Below are 8,299 nucleotides of genomic sequence, written 5' to 3' on the forward strand. Positions count from 1 at the left end.
TGGATGCTTATTGCTTGATCCATGGATGTCTATTAGTTATCATTTACGAGCCATTGGAAGATGATTCATAGTGAGAGGTCTATAGTGTTTGAAGCCATTAATGGGAAGCAACTACTATTTTTAGGAACTCGTTTGGATCAAATCCTAATTGCTAAATGTAAATTTGGTTCGGGAGATAACCATCCTTTATGTTATTGTCCCCAACGCGAGGAAAAGATCTGGAATCTCCCCCTTTGCCTAAGGAACCTGAACCTAGTGACCTAAAACTCCAAGAAACCCTTTTCTTTGTAATTAATTTCAGTTACTATTCTTTGTTAACTTAAAATCAACCTTTTCCACCCACAAAATTACATTTTCTTTTAAATCTAACTTTAAAAAGGAAAAACACCATTTCAATACCTTAACTAATATCAATTATACCATGAAAACCCATCCCTGTGGATGATCCTAGAGCCACTATACTATGCTAACTATGCTAACTATGCTACCTTAGTGTATGGTGAAATAGTTTTATAAATTTTGTTGATGACACCCGTTTGAGCCAGAATCAAATGGCACAGAAGCACTATGGGACGGAATCAATTTATTCACAAACAATTCATAAACTTAGGTAATCCATTTGAGATTGTAGTGCACTACGTCTTAATAAGAGAGATTGCTAGTCTTAACTATTGAGATGGACTTCTCATGGTGAGTGTACTAGTGTGTATGGTTACACATTGGATAGGACCTATAGGGAGTCATGACATAAGACTATCGGGTAGTCATAACTTCACCAAGTTGATATACCACTTCCTAATTAGAGGTGGTGTAGTAGTGTATAGTGTATTTGAGGTAGTTCTATTAGGTGATAAGTGGATTCGTAGACTTAGGCAACCCATTTGAGGCTTTAGTGCACTACCTTCTAATTAGAAGGATAGTTGGTCTTTACCATCGAGATAGGGTTCTCATGGTGAGTACACTAGTGTGTATGGTTACACATTGGATAGAACCTACGGTGAGTCATGACATAAGGCTATCGAGTAGTCATGACTTCACCAAGTTGCTACATTGTATTATCTCTTAACCTTAAGAGAATATTGAGCTTGTGTAGAAGTTAGCAATGACTTTGACCTATGAGTGAAATCCTAAAGTGATCATATATTCTCTATGGATTGGGTCACTGTTGATGGAAATTGGTAGCAATGGGTATTTTCAATAGAGACACCATGATATCTCATGGACTTTGAGACGTTAGGTCCCTTGGGTGATTCTAAGGACGTGTGATCATGAAATCTATAGGCCCATAATAATTCTTTTACTGGAATTTGACATATGCTCTTAATGAATTAGAGTATGTCATTTAATCACACAATAGGAAGATCTATTACTCAAGGATGGTAAAGGTAGTCTTAAAAGCCTAAGAGCTTTTACCTTGTTAAACTATGGACAACTAGTTCATAGGGAGACTATATATAGTGGATAACAGGTCACAGACCTGAGCACTTGGTGTCTCATTGTAATATACATAAGATACTAAAGTGTAGTTTACTCTTTGTAGCGGGATGTTGGGACAACTTTAGAATTAGATTTTGAGGAGGCTAATACTATCTTATATGTCCTAATGGTCTCCACTCCAATTCATATTCCTTTATGGCATAGTTTATAAGGGTTGAATGAGTTTTTAGTTCACTTATGTGCATAAAGATGTTTTAGTAATTATGTAAGGTTGTATAAAATAAGTGAGTGGGTATCTTTGGATTGAGCTAATTGATTATTTGAAGCCCTATTAGATTAATTAATCAATTAGCAACCTTTTGGGCTAGATTAAGTGACTCAAGCCCATGGTGGGCTCAAGTCACTTAAGCCTAATAGGAAGCCTGCTTCATCCCTATTTTAGTTGTGCCATTTGATTCTGGCGCAGACGGGTGTTATCAACAAAATTTATGTAACCTAAATTACCTTACACTAGGGTAGCATAGTTAACATAGTATAGTGGCTCTAGGATCGTCTATAGGGATGGGTTTTCATTGTACAATTGACTTTAGTGAAGGAAATAAAATGGTGCTTTTCCTTATGAAAATTAGCTTTTACAGAAAATGGAATTATGGTTGCAAAGATTGATTTTAAGTTAAGCAAAAACAATAAGTGAAGTTAACTACAAAAGAAAAGGTCTCTTAGAGCTTTAGGTCACTAGGATCGGGTTCCTTAGGCAAAGAGGGAGATTCCGAATCTTCTCCTCGTGTTGGGGACAATAATTTAAAGGATGGTTATCTCCCGAACCGGTTTTTGTATTTAGCAATTAAGATTTGATCCAAAGGGTTCATGGAAAATGATAGTTGCTTCCTATTAATGGCTTCAAACACTAAAGACCCTCACCTTGATACATCTTCCAATGGCTCGTAAATGATAACTAATAGACATCCATGGATCTAGCAATAAGCATCCATAGCATCTGAAAAGCTTACCAAGTATTGGCCATTCAAGGTGATTTTAAGGGATTTAAAGCTAAACCTTGAAATAAAAACCATTAATGGTTAACAACTACTTTCATTTAAAGCAAGGACAACTCCCATCTTTGCATTCGGGTCCTTCACCTAGCTTTCATTACTCCAAGAAATGCAAAACCTAGCCACTTATCCTCTAAGAAATCATCCTCAGAGGTTGTTTGGCTAGAAAGAAGAGTGAAAAACAAAATGAGAAGGAAAGGCAGAGCAAAAGCTCTGTATATTTCTTACGATGGGGAATTTACAAGTGTTCTCTCCTTACATCCCTGTGTGTCCCAGATGTTACACACAACAAATATATAAAGATATAAAAGAAAAAATCTATTTTGATTACAAGGAGAAAATAGGAAATTACACAAAATATCTGAAGATAAAAATCTAATAGAGTCGGTCCACAGGAAGATTTCGCATACCATGCGAAATTTCGCATGGTGTGCGAAATTTCGTACAACCGTGCGAAAATGCTGGTTGTTGGATTTCTTCCTCTGGTTTTCTTCCTTGCATCTCTGATTGGCTTGGCAAAGGGCTATGAAGTGTTCCAAAGCTTGGATTCTTCATGTGTTTGAGCTTTAACTTGCATTGCCATGGATTTCACAAAATTCTTCCTCATTCTTGGCTTGTTTCAATGATCAAATAGCTACCAAAAAACACCAAAACTTGCCAAAAACTTATTAGTAACCCTTGCTAGGTTCCTTAATGTGCCAATTGAGTTAGAAGGTATTAACTACTACTCAAAAGTGTTTAAAACAGTTAGTTTCAAGATATAAAAGAGTACTTTTTGAGTAGTAATCTAAGCCTATATATACCCCTCTTAAGGGTTACAGCTTCAATCTCGTTGCCTTTCCCTTCAATCCAAAGAGAAAAAACCCTAGTCTATAACCCTGAGATCTACACCATCTTAATGTCTAAACTCAAGGAGTCAATGAGTGGAAGACGATTTAGTTTACAAATTTTTTTACAATTTAGTATTCTACACCTGTAGACCCTCCATTTTGTTCCCTTAGCACATGCCCTATTAGGTATTCTTTCAATACTCCACAACAATTCCTTAATGGCTCATTGACACTCATACAGTTTGTTTTTTTTTTTTTTTTTTTTTTTTCTTTTTAGACAACTTCAAGGACCCTTTGTTAAGGGGCTCGTCTAAACCCTCATTGTGACCCTTGGCAACCCCGAGTTATATTTAGGATTTTTTTTATTTTTTTATTTTTAGGATAGCTCATTTAGGTATACTTTTAGGACACTTAGATGCCCTAGGTCACTTAAGCACTTTTCTGATCACCCTAGGTCACTCAAACACCTTTTAGATTCACCTAAGCCTACCTAGGCACACTTGACCCATTTAGGTTCACCTTGGCCAACTTAGATCCACCTGGCCCACTTAGGTTCATTTAGGCCCACTTAGATTTGCCTAGGCCCATTTAGGCACATCTAAGCCTACTTAGGTTCACTAGGCCCACCTTAAGCATACTTAGGTCACCTTTTAGGCATTCTTTGCATGACTTGAATGACTTGCATGGTTGCACGGTTTGCATGGATCACCTTTTTGCATGGATTACATGACTTTCTTTTATTATTGTCATTATTATTATCTATTTATTTATTTTGTTTAGTTTTAAAATACTTTTTTTTTCTTTACTCATTTATTTAATCTAACAGTTTTGTAAAATACTTTTATTTAATTTAATAATAGTGCAAAATGTTTTTATTTAAGCTAATAATTTCGTAAAATACCTTTGGTTAATCTCTAATTTTGTAGAATACTTTTATTAATCAAATAATTTAAAAACCAATCTATACATGCCTAAAAACATATATCACCAATCTAATATGCTCAAAACCTTAATAGCAAATATCAATTGCAAAAATAAAAAAAGAATCGAAACATACCTCCAGCCATTGATGGTTTGGGAATTCGAAAATCAAATTTGATATTTAGATGGGTTGAGGTGCTTCTAAACCCTTAATCAATCTGAAACTATGGTGTGTATATGTCTGAATAGAGATTGGAGGCTTAGAGAACTAACCACAAAAAGGCTCTATTTATATTCACTCTGCCCATCATAGAGTCTATGCCATAATTTATGACTGTTAATGGCAATCAAAAAGGAAAACTAGATCAACGGAAATACTAGAATACAAATTACCAGCCAGATTTCTAGACCCATTTAGGAAAGTCTAGCATTATTCCCAAAATTGATAAAAAATTATGGGCCAGATTTCATTTAGGAAAAGCAAACATTTGACATTTTATAACATGAAATAGAACCAAAGATGTTTAGCATATCATGAATTGGTAAATCTCAAGTTTGCATAGGATTGAACTCGTTACAAATTAGCTTTGTCAAACTTTTTACTTGTCCATTTAATTTTAAGATGCAAATTTTGAGCTGTACTCTTCTGCTATGAAAGAGTGATAGATACCACGTACTCTAATAGATGTCGCAGCATGTGAATCCATGAAAACCAAATTTTAAGCATGTTATCCAATCCGCACTCATATGTTGTTAGCATTTGGATTTGAAAAAAAAAAAAAAAAACCTACATGTAGCATATATACAAAATATTATCCATAAATGACTGATAACATAGACTAATCCTAGATCCCATGTAAAATCAAGTGTGCACCATATTGGGGTATCAAAGTAACAAGACTAGAAGGAGCATGAGAATAGGATGGTGAAAGGCTGAATGAGAAGCGCTGTAGGATCATTGCAAGCACCATTTTAGCTTCCAATATTGCAAAGTTTTGTCCAATGCATGATTGAGAACCCCAACCAAAGGGGAAGAATGAAACTGGACTTTTCATTGCCTTCAAAACTCCTTGGGAGAACCTCTCTGGATTGAACTCCCTTGCATCCTCTCCCCAAATTTCACGATCATGATGTACCAGGATTGTTGGTAAGGAGACATCCACTCCAGCAGGTAAATACATGTCTCCTACTTGGATGTCCTCAGAAACACTTCGAGAAAGAAAGGGGACCGGTGGATATAGCCTAAGAACCTCATGAAGAATCATCATAACCTGCATTTCGAGAAATTTTAAGAATCATCAAATGAAAATTTATGACCTAATTTAATCATTAATATGCACACTTAAAGAAATGAAGGAAACCTTTTAACATAGTCATGTAAAAGAGAATTTGTTATAAATTATATATGGACCTTTTGTGATCAAACAGAAAAGATGTAAGAATAACCTATCTTCGTTGTTACTCAAAATTTGATAAATTAAGCACTGTGTAAGTAGATTATTTTGGTGCAAATTACGAATATTAGATTAATACTCACAATTTTAAGGTGATTCAGTCCATCTCCTTCGGGTTTGTTGTTCCCAAAAACATGTAAAATCTCTTCTCTTGCACGAGCTTGCCAGTTTGGATGTTTGCTCAATAGAACCATTGTCCATAGAAGCAGAGCTGAGGTAGTCTCTTGACCGGCAAAGTAAAATAGCTTACACTCCTCAATGACATCTTTGATACTCATTCCAACGTTCTTGTCATTTTCATGTTCTTGAATTTCTTTAAAATTGGATTCCAGTAGTATACCTAATAAGTCGTCATTAAGAGTTTCGCCAGCCTTCATTGCCTTCCCTCTTTTGTCGATAATACCCCACAACAATGCATTTACTTCTTTTCTAATTTGCTTCATCCTCTTATTGGACTTTGTAGGCAAAAACCTGCATGTAAATAATCCTAGTAAGCGAAACATGAGCTAAAAAAACAAAAGGGTAATTTTCATGCAGAAAAATAGTCCTCTTGATTTTCTCTCAGGCAAAATTTCATCCTTTAGGACAGAAAAGGTTAAATATTTTAAGCTTACCGCCATCCTGGAATGAAAGCTGACTCTGAGAACTGGACCAAAAGTTGCGCTTGCTCTCTCTGCAGTTCGAATATCATTCTTCCTTCTTCATAGTTACTACCAAATGCTGTCCGCGAAATCGCATCACCTGTCAAATTTTGAAGATAGGGCCAAACATCCAACTCACATGACCCCTCTGTTGAGAGCTTCCTCTCCCATTTGCTTATCATGTCGCTACAGCTCAAATGAAATGCGGGTAACATTTTCTATAACAAATTAAAACATGCAGAATGTAAATAAATAATAAACCAACAAGAACACCCCAACATCCAATTTAAAGGTACACTAAACTTATGGTTCAACTTTTGAAGTAAGCATTTAACTGATTGCTTCCTTAAAATCATCCAGTAAGTCACTGTATGTTAGACCATGCACAGGAGCAAGATAGTGGTCCCAATTATGGATGGAAGCTATGGTCAAATTTTCTAATTAGCAACTTGGAGCCAAAAAATTACCTTCACTTTTTCTAGTCGGAATGCGGGGTTTATGATCTTTCTATGTTTAGCCCATTTCTCACCATCCAAAAAAAGTAGTCCAGAAACAAGCAGCTTCACAAGTGCATGAACCCTTATCAGTGCGCATGGACAAAACATCCCTTATCAGTTCAGGCTCCATAATGTTGACCCTTGGTTTTGGGCCCATCCATATAAAAGAACTTTTACCTGCATTTTTATGGGCATTACTGAAACGTAAGAAACCTACTTAAGGTCAAGGATGGACACTAATATAGATGCAAGAACTTCACCTTGAAAATTTGAAATTCAGGGGTAGATGCAAATCATAATAATCATGTTAGAAAGTAAATTTGATTTAATTTGATTTCTATTTTTAATGGTAGAAGTTTTTTTTTTTTTTTTTTTCTAATGTTAGGATTTCTATTTTTAACAAATAATGGGTTTTGTAGTAGTTGAATAGGAGTGACTAAAGCTACATTCCTTTATTACTGATGTAAAAGCCATAAGAGAAAAAAATTAAGAAGTAGGATGTATTCATTTCAAGACCCCTCAATGCAATAAAAATAAGAAAATTTGAATATCAACGTCAAAAGTATTGGTTGGTTCACAAAATTGGTGGGAGCTAGGTTATAGAAAAAGGCATTATTTTTAAATCCATACATTCGAAAATCAGATTTTTAATTCAAAATTCAAAATTTCTTATTTGTATTAGGCATTATTTTTAGCATTAAACTTGACATTAATTTTGAAAAGAGAAAAAGGCCATAAGGATCTATCTTTTTTCTTAATACCATGCATATTTCTTGATGGAAATAAAAAATCCATGCGCTTACCATATTTCTTGATGGAATGGTAATGAAAAGGTGCGATACGCTGCACAATATCATCAGAGATGCTGATGGGTCTTGAAGTTGCTTCCTTTATCATCATGAACATTTCTTTGAAGTCCCCATGCAACAGCCTGTAAGAATTTCCAGCCAGACCTTGCTGTTTAAGGCACCTCTCTAGCCTTTTCGGCCTCAACCACATCCAATTCAGTATCCTCCATGCATATATTAGGATAGTGATGAAAGCAAAGGATAAGGCAACTAAGTTCAGCTGCTTCATTTCCATGTTTGAGAATGTTTTCAAGAGAGGTTTGGGAACAACTTTATAATGTTCCATCATATATGGTTTTTTATTAGCAATTATTAACCAGTCTTTGTCTGTTTTTTCTTCCTTTTTCTAACAAAAAAATGTGGACACGTCATTATACAATTATTAATAAGCAATGATATATCATGTCTACCCTTAAATAATATGCAATTATGTCTGTCTTTGTCAGGGGTTTATTAATAAGCAATTTGCCAGGGGTTTATTAATTATGTCTTTGTCTATATTTTTATTTTTCTAACAAAAAACCATAGACAAATACAAACGACAGAAACCTCCATTTATCTGTGTATCACAACAATTTTGAAAGGACAAGTCATCAATTGTCACTAGTATAAAATAAAA

The 8,299-nt window shown here is 34.9% G+C and overlaps 1 pseudogene; it reads right to left on the bottom strand.

Moving 5' to 3' along the window:
* Positions 1 to 4,938: 4,938 nt before the first annotated feature.
* On the bottom strand, positions 4,939 to 7,923 carry LOC117908650 (annotated as a pseudogene).
* Between the last annotated feature and the right edge of the window lie 376 nt (positions 7,924 to 8,299).

The sequence above is a fragment of the Vitis riparia genome, chromosome 19, assembly GCF_004353265.1.
Source record: "Vitis riparia cultivar Riparia Gloire de Montpellier isolate 1030 chromosome 19, EGFV_Vit.rip_1.0, whole genome shotgun sequence".
NCBI lineage: Eukaryota > Viridiplantae > Streptophyta > Magnoliopsida > Vitales > Vitaceae > Vitis > Vitis riparia.